This window comes from Lemur catta, chromosome 12, assembly GCF_020740605.2.
Source record: "Lemur catta isolate mLemCat1 chromosome 12, mLemCat1.pri, whole genome shotgun sequence".
Lineage (NCBI taxonomy): Eukaryota > Metazoa > Chordata > Mammalia > Primates > Lemuridae > Lemur > Lemur catta.
This window is the reverse complement of record NC_059139.1, coordinates 39,830,230-39,846,690: the sequence shown is the minus strand read 5'-3', so window position 1 is coordinate 39,846,690 and position 16,461 is coordinate 39,830,230. Positions and strand designations below refer to the sequence as shown.

At 36.6% G+C, this 16,461-nt stretch overlaps 2 long non-coding RNA genes across 4 annotated transcripts in view; one reads left to right on the top strand and one right to left on the bottom strand.

Annotated features, from left to right (window-relative positions):
• LOC123648041 overlaps positions 1 to 11,967 on the bottom strand; it is a 48,753-nt gene extending 36,786 nt beyond the window's left edge. For both annotated transcript variants that reach the window (XR_006738465.1, XR_006738464.1), the window contains exons 1-2: positions 11,847 to 11,967; positions 4,121 to 4,234 (exon numbers count right to left, since the gene is read on the bottom strand). This is a non-coding gene — a long non-coding RNA (uncharacterized LOC123648041). The remainder of the gene's footprint in view (positions 1 to 4,120; positions 4,235 to 11,846) is intronic.
• On the top strand, positions 1,647 to 15,281 carry LOC123648040. 2 transcript variants are annotated; one of them, XR_006738462.1, is made up of 5 exons: positions 1,647 to 1,660; positions 4,142 to 4,253; positions 6,199 to 6,292; positions 11,517 to 11,663; positions 14,703 to 15,281. It is a non-coding gene; the product is annotated as an uncharacterized LOC123648040 (long non-coding RNA). The 2 variants fall into 2 exon arrangements; XR_006738463.1 differs by lacking the exon at positions 11,517 to 11,663 and having other exon boundaries at positions 14,736 to 15,281.
• The last annotated feature ends 1,180 nt before the right edge of the window (positions 15,282 to 16,461 follow it).

Below are 16,461 nucleotides of genomic sequence, written 5' to 3'. Positions count from 1 at the left end.
TTTTGTGGGTAACTGATAAAGGATGAAAATGACTAAAGCAGGCGGCTTTTGGCCTGTAAAAAAGTGAAACCAGGATTCTCAGCTCTTGCCTGGCATTTTCACTAATGCTAGGAATAATTGGCAATAATATAACACGACACCTTATCATATTGTCGTTAGTTTAGCTTTGAGAAAAGGTAACCATTTTAGTTGCTGCAATTAAAAAGAACATTTCTTCCTTCAATGCACAGTGTTACAGTGTTGAGCTGAGCTTTCTGCTCCATTGGGAGTTGATAGGGTGGGGTATTTACAGTTTCTACTTTAGATAATGGTGCAAGGAAGTTATCAGGCTGTGACTGTCACTACAGGGCATTGGGATTATTTTGAGGACTGTGATTGGAATTCCTGACAGTGGAATGCAGGCACAGGACATGGTGTCTACCAAATCACTTGTCCATTTGCCCTGAATTAGTAGACTTGCATCATTTTTATGAGTATTTTTGCCTTAGTACACATTTTCTATGTTTTATCTTACTGAATTGAAAACATTTTCATTTTAGTTTGCAACTATAAGATAAATTCTTGAAAAATGTAGCCAGAGATTATATAATAATTCTTTTAATGTAGGAAGACGTATTCACTTTAATAATAGTAGCAATCTGCTACTCCTATGCAAAGAAAAGAGATTAGCTTTACAAATTCATTGAAGACAAATTCATGTCAAGTGAATGTTTTTTCCCATGATGTTTCATTGTTACTAAAAAATAATTATTCTTCCCCTGATACTTTAAATGTTTTATTTTTCAGGAAGCTAAACTGTATAGAATAAGAACAAAAATTTTAGACACAGATTTGAGAAAACTTCAGCAAACTTCAATATCTAGATTGGTAATTGCTTAAAGTAGACATATCTTGTGGTTACAGGGAAGTGTTTCAATTGTTAAGGTTGATAAAATATAATAAACTTCTAAAATTTTGACTGAATGCAAGCACCAGTTCAGCCTGAAACTTAACAGTGTGCTTTTAACTCCTCTAAAGGATAATAGGGACTAGGAGAGGGCAGAGTTGGTGTGCAGCAGTACCAATGTAAACTTTCTAATACTGACTCGACTCTCTAGCAGAAACCAGGGAACAGAAAATGGTTTTCAATGGCAGGGAAGGAGCAAAGGGAAAACAAACACACTTTTTTATTCTTAAAACTAGTCAATAGATGGGTGGAAAAGCATGTTGATGAAGAATAAAAAAATTAAAAATGTAACGTGAGTCTCAGTCAATTCCTCCCCTCCGAGATGATTAGATAAAGAAAAGTTGAATTGCAAAAGGAAATTCTACTGAACAGATTTTGAACTACATACCGAGCTTAAAGAGATAAATCCCTGCACATGCAGTGTCCTCTCTAGTTAGCTACAGATTGCGGGGCCTGGGACGGCAAGTTAATAGACTGCGAAAGGAAAGAATAACCACGCAATGAGACAGCTGATACATCAGCAACTCGTCTGGGACTGCAACAATGAATATCTAGGACCGCTTACTTTCTAGGATACTATAAACCTCCAAATTTCAGAAGAGAACAAATTTACTGTGACAGTGAAGATAGAAGAAGAGAAATTTATAACAGCCATTCCTATGACACACTTCATTTCAAATAGAAATTTGAGGAGAACAGAAAAGAATACTAGAGGTGAAGTATTTTGGTTTCTGTTTTCCTATGTGTCAGGGACAACTTTATTCCTCTTTGAAGTACTAAGTATCATCTTTCTAAAATTGAGTGTTCAGCTTAAAAAATTAAGAATTTAGGCCGGGCGTGGTGGCTCATGCCTGTAATCCTAGCCCTCTGGGAGGCCAAGGCGGGTGGATTGCTTGAGGTCAGGAGTTCGAGACCAGCCTGAGCGAGACCCTGTCTTTACTAAAAATAGAAATAAAAAAATTATCTGGCCAACTAAAAATATATATAGAAAAAATTAGCCGGGCATGGTGGCGCATGCCTGTAGTCCCAGCTACTCGGGAGGCTGAGGCAGGAGGATCGCTTAAGCCCAGGAGTTTGAGGTTGCTGTGAGCTAGGCTGACGCCACGGCACTCACTCTAGCCCGGGCAACAGAGTGAGACTCTGTCTCAAAAAAAAAAAAAAAAAAGAATTTGAGAATAAATCTTTAACAGCAAGTGATTTTATTAAAAAATGAGTAAAAATGTTGACTTATAAGAATTTTATTTGAGCTATATGGCTATTAGGAAAAAGGTAGAGGATTAACAAATTTTGCCTTTAGCAATCTATAGACGCTGAACTCTATTTGTAGAAATAGCTTGATTCCTGCTCTAAAGCTCTCAGAACTTGAAGTATTTATGAGTACTACAGTGATTAAAAATGCTAGGTAAGGGCCGGGCGCGGTGGCTCACGCCTGTAATCCTAGCACTCTGGGAGGCCGAGGTGGGCGGATCGTTCGAGGTCAGGAGTTCCAGACCAGCCTGAGCAACAGCGAGACCCCGTCTCTACTGAAAATAGAAAGAAATGATCGGCACAGCTAAAAAAATATATATAGAGAGAAAAAATTAGCCGGGCATGGTGGTGCATGCCTGTAGTCCCAGCTACTCGGGAGGCTGAGGCAGGAGGATCGCTTGCTGTGAGCTAGGCTGACGCCACGGCACTCTAGCCCGGGCAACAGAAGTGAGACTGTCTCAAAAAGAAAAAAAAAAAAATGAAAATGAAAAAAAAAATGCTAGGAAATAATGGATCAATACCTATTAATTCCTCAAGGAAAAAAAATATGTGCCCCATAAAATTTATTCCCAGAGGGAATACAATTTCCATGTACCCTGCTTGGAAAAAGTATTAGAGAACCAACTTCAGTGAAGCAAGAATGAAACCTTGGAAACAGAAAAGTGTCCCAACCCCTCATAGTGTTTGTTAGAAAGGAGAAGGTAAAAGAAGATGAAGGATAGATTGATCACAAAATTAGCTCCACATTTTCAACCTTCCCTCAATCCATGCCCTTTGTTTTGTAACTTTTAAGTGCCCTCACACTGTGGCTGGGTCATTTGGCCTCACCTCTTTAATCTGAACTCATCTGTGTTACACACTTGCAGTAAATATATATAATTTAGTGTGTGTGTGTGTTAATAGAGATAAATAGAGAGTATAGAACAGAATGCATACAATTTTCTTTCCTTATTGATTTGTTTTGTATACTCAAAAGTCTAAGGACTCCATCAGTTCTCCTGAAATTCCCTCTTTTTTAATTCTAATTTTACAGTGAAATATGTATAGCTTACATGACCTACTTAAAATTGAGGCTGGTATCTCTAAACTAAGGAAACACATTTATCACTAATCTCTTTTCTGAAAAATTATATGGCTTCTTTTTGCAGTTAAAAAATAAACAGATTTTTTTTTCAATTAACAGTGGCATCAAGAAAGCCTTTCTCTTCCTAATATCCTTGACAAAAAAGATTAAAAGTCGTGTGGAGAAAAATTAAAACACAGGTGAAATTTTTGCAAGTCAAGTACAGAACATATTCTCTTAACATTATTAAAGAAAATTTTAATTGTAGGAAAATGCATACAAAAAATTTGTTTCAAAAATTTGTGAACAGAAATAGCAGTATTAATGTCTTAGAGTTGAAATAAAATGATAGCTTTTAGTTCATGAAATTAAACTTGCTTTCAATTTGAAGAATTATAGAAATGAATTCCCATTTTTTTCTCTCCATTCTCTTCCTGCCAACACCAATCATACTCACCTATATCCTCTGGGAAAACTGTATGAATAATAATTTTTTTAAGTTATTAGTTATTTGTATAAAAAGGAAGGATTACTGATAATACAGTAAGTTCATTCTTATTTTAAGAATAACCATACAGGTTATTTACTTTATAGTCTAGCAATGTAGCCTATTACCCACTATAGCACCATCTCCTACCTTACTGGATTCTAGCATAAAGTAGTAAAGTTGCCATCTGATGGTGTCCATAATTAGTCCAGAGACTTGGGAAATGGTATATGGAGGTGACATATCTCGGGGTGACATAAGCTGCTATAATGAAGATAGCTGTAAATATAATGGGTTAATCAAAATAGATACATGTTATGTTTGGGGGTGGGATGATTAGGGTTGGTATAGGCAGAGTATAGAATGGAATACTTACATTGTTGTTTTTATCTTACAGACCAATTCCAAGATGCAAAGCTCAGGGCTGGTAGGTAGAGACTCCACCATCATTAAAACGGAGCTTGCATGGTTGCTCTGATCTTCTTCATTTCTAAGCAAGTAGAAATAGGGTAAGAAGTCAATGAAAAGCAAGCAGCTTCACTTTAAGAAAGAGTCTGGAAGGTGCACGTATCACTTCCATTCACATTCCTTGTCTGCCACTTAGGCTCATGGCTACAATTAGCTAAAAATAGAAGAGACAGGGACAGAAGAGAGCGTGCGTGAACTGTCTTTAGAGAAATAGCTATGGGCCCAGTTATAACTCTGAGAATTCATACTTTAAATGAAGGAGAGAATGGATATTACAAAGTAATAAGCACTCTTATCATACCGGATGTAGAAGACTATATTTTCCTAAGGTTGACCTAAAAATATATTTCATCACGTATGCTCACCTTGGTGTGATCTTGCTACTCCCACATTAAAAGATAGAGTCTAATAACCTGTCTTGCGTATGAGCTATTTGACCAATAAAATGTGGCAGAAGTGGCATTCTGTGACTTCTAAGTCTTTAAAAAGGCTAAACTTTGCAGCTTCTTTGTGGATCTCTTGGAATACTCATTGTTGGGATGCTCTTTTTGCAAACAAGCCATGCGGCTATGGGAACTCAAGGTACGTGGAGAGGACATACGTAAGTTCTTCAGTCAACACACCTACCTGGGCTCCCAAGCCCAAGGGACAGTTGGCAATCACCAGCCATATTAGTGACCCACTTTTGACATGTAGCCCAGTTAAGCTTTTGGATAACTCCAGGCTTGGCCTCCATTTGACTACAACTGCATGAGAGTCCCCACGATAGATCACCCAGGTGTCAACCACAGAACCATAAGAAGTGATAACAAATGGTTTTTAACTTCTATGTTTGAAGAAAGCTTGTCATATAAAAATAAGTACCCAGAACAGATGATAAGTATTTGTTATGGACATTGAATAAAATCTCTATTTTAATCTCTCTCAGAGTAGAATAAGTATTATGCTAACAAAAGGTATTCCCTTATATTTAAAGGGGTTATTTAAGTTTGTGGTGGAGTTGGGACCACTTCAGGGTCCTTAGCTGGAATACCTTTCCCCCATTCCACCAGATCTTAGTCATTCTTAACATTCAAGTATGCAGAGGAGGAGGAAGGTTTTAAACATTATCCACCATTTTTTACCTTAATAGGAAGAAAGAATTTGAGAGCAGGTGTCAAAGATGGGTGTGGGGTAGATTAGATTGCAGCCTTTGAATATGTGAGGGAAGCAGAAAATGAGACAACAGCTCAAGCAGGGGAGGACTGGGAGCAATCAAGGGCGATTTTACTTACTTCATAATTTTGTCTACAGTCCTTATGGGAAAGTAAAACTCCTAGGAGGACATAATTAAAATCAACAAATTATGTTATTGTATATTTTGTAGAGTTTTGTGCTTCTTTCACAGTGTTTATTGTTCTTTTGAATAATTTTTATTTGTATCTATATGGGTGACTATAGTTGTCAATAGGAAGTAAGAGATGTGCAGTATAAATAATTTGTAAGTGATTACTTTCTCCAGCAGGTTTAAGTTCCAGAGATTTATCAGTCAAAGAGTCTGCATCTAGTTGGTTATACTTCCTTATCATTAATATATAATTTTCCAGTAACTGCTTGGCTAGAGCATTCTTTCAAAATTGAATAAAGATCATTTTCCATCATTCTTAAAAAGAATATTAGATGAAGATCATCATCTCTAAATTATACAGAGTTAATGATCCATATACTTGCATGATCCGCACTGTAATTAATCTATAATTAATTTTGCTTTCAGGGATGTAATTCAGTAACAAAATGGATAGCAGGACCTTGTTTATCAATACATATGTTATAAGAAAAAAACTTTTACATATTGTGCATATATGTATATATCTATCTCCGTGTGTTTCTAAGAGAGAGTTGTTAGTTTGAATTTCTGAAACTGGGAAAGTCAACAGTATATTGCCAGACTCTTCTTTCTTTTTTCTCTCCCTCTCTCTTCCCTGTTACACTATGGACTGTATCAAGATGAACCTCTCTGAGGATTCAATTATAGCCAGAACCTGACTTTGGCCCTGCAGGGAAAGAAGCCCAAACATACGGTGTTAGCATCATGCTGAAGGTAGGTAAGACCTGAAGATATCTGTTATCATTATTAAGATGTCATATTTTTGCAACATATTCTATTGTAAAAGGAAAGAGAAAAAAAATAGACCTATTTGCTTTACATTTACAATTTTTAGCAATTCAAAGTCTGCAAGTTATGCCTCTGAAAATAGAGTATTTTAATCTTGAACTTGATTGGTAGAAAGTCACTGCTCTTTCTGTTACAAAATATCATTACAGAGCCCAGCTATTCTGGCATGGTTGCACCTATACTCTAGATCTGTGAACCCATTTAGGATTGCACTTATCTCTCTATAGCAGGAAATCTAAATGCCACTGACTTAAATGTAACAGGGAGCAATTTTTCTCAAGAAGTTCAAAGGTAACTAGTCCAGAGCTGGTAGTTTGGCTCCTAGAAATGCATAAGGGCCCTAAGCATCAGTGAGTTTAAAGAGTTTCATCAACTTTGTTATTTCACTACAATATAACATGCTTACATGCCAGTGAAGGGCAAAGGTAAATGCTGGAAGGTTTGTCCGTTTTTATGAGGAAAACAATAGTTTTTTTATTATTATTTATATATACATAAACTCCAGTCAATGGAGCACTGCCTATATTATTTTGGCCAGAATTAGATCACAAATCTACTAAACCTGGGAAATTCAATGAGAAGGTGGGTATGTTGCAACCTAAAGATAAATAGGAGTTTCCTTTGGTAATAGAGGAGAAGGGAATGGATGTTGAGGAGTAAAAGCAGCATCTGTCACAGTCCTGGCTGTCTCTTGTTCCTGTGAAATTAAGGATTTTCCCAGGGAGAGAGTAAGGGGGACTTTTAATTTTCCAGTGTTGTTGAGAACTTTGCTATGGCAGGGCAACAGGGAAAACCTTTGGGTGGCAAAAGTGATCAATCATGGAAAAGGAGTTGGACAGGTCAATAAATATAACACTGGCAAGCAGACTTTGATGTATGAGGGAATAACACACTCTAACTTTCTAGACTGCTGTGCCAGGTGCCTTGATGGGAAACAAATGCATCATTCGATATACTGCTTAGCTTGGAATTGCCACACATAACTGGGGCAGCCACTTTTCATTACTGATGACAGTCAACAGTGCTGAGATGGACCTACTGCCAGTGATGGGAGTGTCCTCAGGGGAGAAACTATCACCTTTTTTGTTATTTTGCACAGAATAGTAATTTAAGTAACCAGCAATCATTGGCCTACTATACCTGTCTCTGTCCTTCTGCTTGAAATAATCATGGTGAGATATAGAGGCAAATTTATTGTTTACTTCCTATGTCAAAAAAAATAAGAAATGGTGCCCCCACTGAAGCCACATGGGAAGTCATATGCAACATGAATAGTTGGACAAAGGAATTATCTCTGAGACACTCATTATTTTTTTAAATTTTTCCGTAAAATATACCAGTGGATAGGAAAACTAAAAAGTTCTTTTCTTTGTATCTGTGAATCTGTCTTCCTATACTGTTATTCTTACATGATTGCTGCTTTTACTATTTTATTGTTACACACCTCAAGCAGAAATGGGTATGGAACAGCTTTAACTATTGTATCGTGTTCAAAACATTGAAGTCAGTCAATATTATTTAGTAATCATCCCTGAGGTTCAGGCACTGTATGAAAATGATAAGGAAAATTAAATGAAATCTAATGATACTGTCTCCTCAGAAGACTTGTAATTTAATGGAGGCAACAGGACAAAACTCTCAAAAGAATGAAAATTAGCAAGAAAGTGACAGAGTATTGACTTTTGCATAACAGTTTTGTACTTTTCCTTAACTCTAATTTGAGAAAGAAGCTTTCTTCATATTGGCTTAAAAAAAAAGTCTCCAACCCTAAGCTGTCATTCTTAGCCCCCCAGCCTGCCTCAGGAATGTACTGTTACACTGTGCTCTCACCACACGTGCGCACACACCCCCCTTGCATCTTCTGTTTCTTCCAGTTCTTTGGTTACTTTCCTCAGCCTGTGGACTGGCTTGAACTTTCCCACCTGTATTACTTTGCTAGTTATGCCATAACAAAGCTCCACTAATGAGGTTATTTAAACAATAGAAATTGTCTCACAGTTCTGGAAGCTAGAAGTCTGAAATCAAGCTGTCAACAGGGTTGATTTCTTCTGGAGGCTGTATGGAAAGGTTCTGTTCCCAGCTGCTCTCCTGGGCTTGTAGGTGGCCTTATTCTGCCTATCTCATTGTAATGCCTACCTTGTGTCTGTGTCCACATTTCCCCTTTTATAAGGACAACAGTTCATACTGGATCAGGGCCCACTCGACTCCAGTATGACCTCATCTTAACTAATTACATCTGCAATGACCCTATGTGCCAATAAGGCCACATATGTTGGAGGTTAGGACTTCAGTATATAAACTGTGAGAGGACACATGTCAACGCATAGCTTCATCCTAGAAAACTCCATCCCATTCTTTGAACTTCTGCACTGTGCCAAACTTCTTGAAAGTATATACAATTATAAGCTCTGTGAAGCTTCACATCCAATTATCCCCTTTGATCTTGCAGCAACACTGAGATACTACACAGTGAATGAATGAGGTGTCACAGGTTTATGAATAGGTAAAATAACAGAGGCATAGAGATTTTTATGTGATTAGACCAGTGGCTAAGCCAGTACATAAATTCATGTTTTCTGACCCTCAAGTTCCAAGGTATTTTCAATATATCATTCTTCTTTTCCTTCTTCACCACTTATGCACATCTTGATTTCAGATAATACAGTCTTTTTGGTCTATTTCTGCCTGAACTTTTGGTTCATATATTTTTTCAAAATATTTGATCTGTTATAATGTGTTATGAAGACATAATGAAAGTTTAAAAAGCTAAAAAATATTCTTATTAGGGAAAATTCCCATCAGGTCAGAGAGATTATGATAAATTGCTTACCATACTACCAATTAGACTCTTCACATCTCTAACTCCTCCCAGCCATCTCAGAGAAATAGCTTTTCATTTTATGGTCTATTAGAGAAAGGTTTCAGAAATGATATATCTGTGCCCATTTTAAATCCTCATTAATGCTAAACCATTGTGACCTCACTGTTTCAGGAAAATACAGAGTATATTCTTTCAAACACCCAGTAAAGCATATTCCACCTAATATACTACCCTTCAAAGTCATCTAGATAGGATGGGAGACAAGGAAATGGTATGGGTTGTTTTATATGTTACATCCACAGCTTTGTATGGAATTCAGTAATGTTTACAGAGTTTGAAAACAAAATCAGTTTATTTCCTCTATTTTAATAGTCTCTGTAAAACCTTCATACTCGTGAGTCAATATTACAAGTTCCAGTTGACTATGAAAATATCAAACTAGGCCCCCAACCTGAAGGATTAGTCATGGGAGGGGGTTTAGAGTACATTTTTAAACAGCAGCCAAGTAAAAGTTACTTCTGATTATATTATTTTGGAAATCAGATATTAATTAATCCATATGTTAAGTCCCAGGACATGACTTGGAGGATAACACTGTGATAAAATGAATTGTTTTTATTTTTACTATTGTATTCTCAATATTTAATACTTTGGCTGTAGTAGATGCCCAAAAATATTTATTGAATAAATAAATGAATATGAACACTATAAAATGTTTTCTGAACAACATTTAAAGAAAGGGAATGTTTACATAAATCTGCCTGCCATAAAATTATCAAATTAATTCTTTTCTTCCAAGGGGCTAGAATTTTGCCTAAACATTTTACCCATTTTTTTGGTCATCCATGCAATCATTAATTCTTTCATTCATCTGAAACAAATTTGACTCTCCATTATAAATGGGGTGCTGGAATATTACAGAAAGGTTAGTTAGAACTTAAAGCATGCAATATATGTACTATAGCATATATTGGATATACATGCACACACAAACATATCACAATGGCAGTGGAAAGTACCAAAGGAAAGTCACTAACATGATGCTATAGGAGATAAACAGAGCAGGAAAAAACCCTTCTAACTGAAAACATCAATCAAGTAGCCTCATGCTGCTTTCACTCTCTTCTGAGTCTTATTCAAATAGTGCTACCGGTTCAAATAAATGTGCATGTCAGTGTGGAAAATGCGGTTCAACTGAGGCCTTTGTCTTTCTCTTTGGACAGACTCCAGAGGGGAAAAAAAATCATAAAATTGATCTTCTGCTCTAGAGATAGCAACTACAGTGCCTTAGGCATTTCGTGACCATTCCAGTATTGAGAAGAATAAATAAGTTTGAAAAAGAGATACTATCTTTGCCACCACATTCCTTAGCTGGTGCTAAACTTTTCATCAGCATATGTCAAAAAAGAATGCCCTGGTTGAATTTCATGTTCTCACTTTTTGGTTTTGGTTTTGTTTGTGTGTACACACATACACACACGTATTTGTGTATATATATAATTACATAATTAATATATATTTTACATGTATATTAATATATAGACTAGTACCAATTATTGTCAATAAAATGTTTAGAATAGTGAAAATCAGCCTAACACTACAATTTATTTAGATAGGACATCATGTTAAGCAATACACAAGGATAACTGACTTCCACCAAAAGGCACTTTTTTCAAGCATTATCTCCTTTGACCCTCACAAGAACGTTGTAGAGAAGTTATTATCGACCTGTTTTACAGATAAGGAAACAAAGGCCATGAGTGGCTAGGTGGCTTCACTGAGGTCACGTAGCTGAATCTCCAGGTCTCTAAGCCCAGTGGTGCTACCTACTACACTGTCACTACACCATTCTTCAGTGAACGGCCCATAGCCTGCTAGACAACTTCACAGGTTCTTTGGTAGAATAAAAGTAATCTACAAAATGAAATTATTTCTTCAGAGATTATAGATGGATAACATCCAAAGTGTTTTGTTGCCTAGGTAGTTTTCCCAGTTCCCAAACCAGGAATCTTTTCCCTATCACCTACATTAAAATAATTAGCAATTTCTCTTGGCTACAACATGTATCTTGAATCTACTCACTTCAGTACCTGTCTATTGACAACACCTTAGTTCTAGTCACTATCATCTCTCGCCTGGTTTCCTGTCTCCCTGTTTTCACTGTGGTGCTCCTTTCTATGTAATTTAGCTTCTGCATATTTTACCCTTCTGTACACATAATATTTTATAACCTTTCCTTTGAAGACAGTGTACATATATATATGTTTTTATGACAAACATGATATTTTCAAGATGCTCGTGCCTTATATACACATTTTTAACTAACAGAAACAGGAATAAAGGAGTTGTATTCTCCAAGTCTTGTGAAAGTGTTATTATATTACCAAGAAGCACCAAGTTTTTGGACTAGATCACCTTGGATATGCTCAAGGACATTCAACTGGGAGGATGTGGCCTAGGTGATAAAGTCAAATGGTATGTTTTAATTTTTCTATTAATACATAGGGATTTTGCTTTGTGACTTTAATCAACAGCCCTGCAAGGCAATTCAAAATGAAGTGTGCAGTACTAGACTGGTATCGATTCTGTGGTTTTCTTATTCCTAGAGCTTCTAATAAACAAAAAAGAAAGGCAAAATAAGGTTTGCATTGCACTTACTTGACAGCTGCTGTGTAGGCATTGACCAATTCTTGCGCACCGTTGTACATTCAACAAGCAGAGTTCTCTTTAGGGATATAATTAGTCAGTTATCTCAATCTGGCAAATTTCAGAAAAAGCAGCCTCGGTGTCAACAGTTAGAAGTTCCTAGGGAATAAGAAATTACGTTGTCACCAATATATTATTAATATTATTTTCTATCTTTGTATTTCTAGGTATTTCTCCATGCTCTTTCTTCTTGATATGGAAGTAAAGTTCCATGGTCTGTATATCACTTTGAGATTGGAGAGCTTTAGTTTGAAGCTTATAACAGAGACATCTCAAGACATAAAGAAACCAAGGGAGGGAGAGAGAGGATTTGGAAACAATGAAAGAAATAAGTTTGTTGTTCAGCTTGAATAGTACTTTATAGAAAGGTATTAGCCATTACTTGTCATCTAGAAATAAGAAAATATTTTAGTTTGTAAAATATAATAAAACTGCCAGACTCTGAAATATCTATGGAAGAAGTCTAACATAAGTAATTACTAGTTTGTCCTTAAAATGTGATTGAAAGCTTACAAAACTTGGCAAAAGCCATGAGAAATGAGCTATAAGCAGCTAAATCAACAATGCTCATCTTTCAGAGCATAGTTGCTGGGAACACTGGTATTTGAAATGCATTGCAGCTGCCTGCAATAATTATTAACTAGCATAGCTGGAGAACCAGTGCCTCAGATTGTGAAGATTTCAACCATTTTATTCCCACTTTAAGTAGAATAGAGTTGAGTGAGGAAACTATATCTTTTTATCACTAACAAATGGAGTTTCTCAGCAATTATTAGAAAAATATAGTAAACAATGTATTTTTCCATTGCATTAGAGTGTGTTTTTTTTCTTCCATGTAAAGAATAACAAGAAATGTTAGGAGGTATGCAAATGTCAGAAACTAAAAATATATGTTCTCTATAAAGCAGTACCCAGAAACTGAGGAAAAATTCCAAACTAAGATACCTGTGTTGGCCGGGCACGGTGGCTCATGCCTGTAATCCTAGCACTCCGGGAGGCCGAGGCGGGTGGATCGCTCAAGGTCAGGAGTTCAAGACCAGCCTGAGCAAGAGCGAGACCCTGTCTCTACTAAAAATAGAAAGAAATTATATGGCCAACTAAAAATCTATATAGAAAAAATTAGCCGGGCATAGTGGCGCATGCCTGTAGTCCCAGCTACTCGGGAGGCTGAGGCAGTAGGATTGCTTAAGCCCAGGAATCTGAGGTTGCTGTGAGCTAGGCTGACGCCACGGCACTCACTCTAGCCCGGGCAACAGAGTGAGACTCTGTCTCAAAAAAAAAAAGATACCTGTGTTTATTTTAAACGTTACAATTAGACACTTAAAACACTTTAGATAGTATTTTGATATTCTGATACACAACTGAAATCAGCTAAAGAGGAATATACTTTTCTTTAGCATACATAAAAACAAGAAGAACAAATCAGTAATGATAGCCTTGTAATTTTGTATCTAATTGATAACATCAGTGTCTATGAACTTACACAAGTCATACAAGTTTATAATGGAGCTATGTAATGGAGTAGGTTATATAATCTATTGGGACCACCATATGCAGTCCATTGTGAACTGAAACAACATTTATGACTATAATAATAAGCTTTAAGGGAAATGTCTTCAAAAAGACAAAATCCAAAGCCCAGGGATTGTAATTGCTTTAAACTTTGCATGTTTCTTATATAACTCTTGTGTGGCTAATTATGTTCATGACTTTATGAATGCTTTAGCTGAAGTCATTTTTTAAACTGCCAAAGTTTTTTTCACTAAATTTTTTAATATCAATGAGTAATTAGTGAGCACATATCTATAGGAAGAATACTCAAACTTAATTTTTAAATATTTCCTTCAGGTCATTTTCACATGTTTTCTGATATGCTTGCTTAGTCTGCCTGTTGGATTTGTTTTGTTTTGTTTTGCTTGCTTCTGGTAAATTATAAAAAATTTGCTAGTACCAGCTAGGAAATAAAGGGAAAATAATAGGGAAAAAGAATTAATAAGATTAATAACAAAAGATTAGATTTTACACAGTGAAGTCAGAAGTAAATGAAGACTATTCTATGTAGGTGATAATGATGATGGTATCAACTCACCATGTATAGTTCAATGTTTCCCAAAGTGTATACCTTGAACACTCTTCGGCTGAATCGCCTAAGATGCTTATTAAAGATTAAAGTTTCCCAACTCCATTGTACCTACTGAATAAAAATCTATGGAGTTGGGAGGAGGTTCTTTAGAGCCTGGGAATCTACATTTTATTTACTTTTACACTTTGGGAACCACTGTTTGAGTGTTTTATAGTTTACAAAATATTTCTCTATTGTCATGATCCAATAAATCAATACCTACATACAAGATTCTGGGCAGTTACAATTATCTCCCAGTACAGATGTTCCTCAATTTATGGTGAGGCTACATCCCAATAAACCCATCTTAAAAATTCCATAAGTCAAAATGTGTTTCCAGCCTCTTGTAATTTCAATTAAAGATGGGTTTATCTAAACGTAAACTCTTTGTATGTCAAGGACCGTACTAGATGCATATCCCTTTCAGCACCATTGAAAAGTGGAAAATTCACAAGCTGAAGAATTGTGGACTGTCTGTATACAGATAAAGAAACAGACTCAAAGAGGTTAAGTAAATTTGTGGCAAAGTAAAAACTTCAACACTGATGTTGCAGTCTCTAGTTAGAAGACAACAGGAACCAACTGAAAGAACAAAAAAATGATGGTGCTTTAGTTAGCTTTTATGTCTGTCTCCCTCATTTATGGAATTTGTGCCCTTAAAAATATTTAAACTTTCTATTTCTCAGCTTCCTTAGTTAATTTCTTTGGCTGCATTCTAGAAAAAAACCAACCCTGAGATGAATGAGGATTTATGTGCAAATGATTCATTAAGGAAGTGCTCCTAAGAATAAACAGAAAAGGCTGGGGGACTTGGAACTGAAAGAAACCAAACAAGGTTGTGATTATAGAAAAAGTCCAAGCATGAACCTGATCCCACAAGGAGCTCTGGAGTATAAATTATATATCAGTTTGTCCTGACTTAGGCAAGAGAGCCGGGCTGCACTCCTTGCCCTACTCATTGACTGGGAACCATCTCAGGAGATCTAAAATCCAAACATTTCCATCTCTCTGTGCATTCAAGCAAAGCAGCTCCAGTAGCTCTTGGGCAGCCTCCAAAGACTCACAGGTGCAAGCTATTACATACAAGAGAGCACAGAAGCTGAAGAGATATGGATTACTTAAAAATAAACATGTTTTTAAAAAGAAAACATTGCAGATTCTAGTACCAGTAATACAGCTTACTAGTAATTAGTCTTGCAATAAATCATTTTACCTCTTTCAACTCTGTGTTTTAAAATTTTTAATGTAAAAAGTTAATAGTAACCCCTGCCCTGCCTTCTTTTAGCATTGTTGCTCAGATTGGAATTATAAACATTGTTTTTAAATATATATATAAAATGCTGTTCCCATGCAAAATTTCCTTTTATGATTAAAGAAAAATGTTGCAAAACCTTTGCCCTGAGGTTTATATGCTGAGAGCCCTTTGTTCTTTCTGGAAGCAAACAAAATAAGAATTCTTGAATATAGCTATTATCTGATACTGATGGTATATGTGGTCCTAAGTTTATTATTGTTCACCATTTTTCCCTTAAGTCTAGGATGTTTTAACAACCTAAAGATCATTATAACCACATTCTGCACCAATATCAACAGTCAATGTTTGGCAATTTGTCAGTTCAAGGTTGGATCATGCCTGTAGTCCTAGCACTTTGGGAGGCCAAGGCTTGAGGCCAGGAGTACAAGATCAGCCTGCGCAACATGAGACCCCATCTCTACAAAAAGTAGAAAAAAATCAGCCAGATATGGTGGTGTGAGCCTGAAGTCCCAGCTACTTGGGAGACTGAGTCAGGAGGATCTCTTGAGCCCAGGAGTTTGAGGTTACAATAAGCTATGATGATGATACCACTGCATTCTAGCCTGGGCAACTGTCTCAAAACAAAAAAGAAGAAGTTGGATCAAAAAATGCCTGTTTCTGATCTGGCACCTAAGAAGCCGGAAATTGCCACTCCATCCTAACTGGATGGACAAACTGAAAAAAATAAATAACTCTTCTTACATCCATCAGAGAGGTGGGATAACAGGTCACATCACTGTCCCCCAAATTGGAGAGACTGACAGGCAAATGCCGAGAATTATGGCTTGCCTGAGCAAAAACCCCTAGCACAAACCTCCACAGGAACCAGTGTTCAGGTAGGGAAATCTGAACTTAACCAATGAATTGCTAGAGGCTCTGTGTGGACACATCTGAGAGATAAAACTCCAGAGGGACCTGTCATCTGGAGTCTCCGCAGTTCTGTGAATTTTAGCTCCAGGAGCTCAACCGCGTTCTCACAGTAAATATCAGACAAAAAACTCTTTTGTGCTTCTGGCAGAAGGAGAGACAGAGGGGCCATTTGGAAATATGCCAGAGCATTCTTTTCTTCTTTACAAGGTCTGCCTTCAAGAGAAATCACTTATCCAGAATCTAACCCGCTGGAGTTTTATCAGAGCCCTAACGGACCAGAG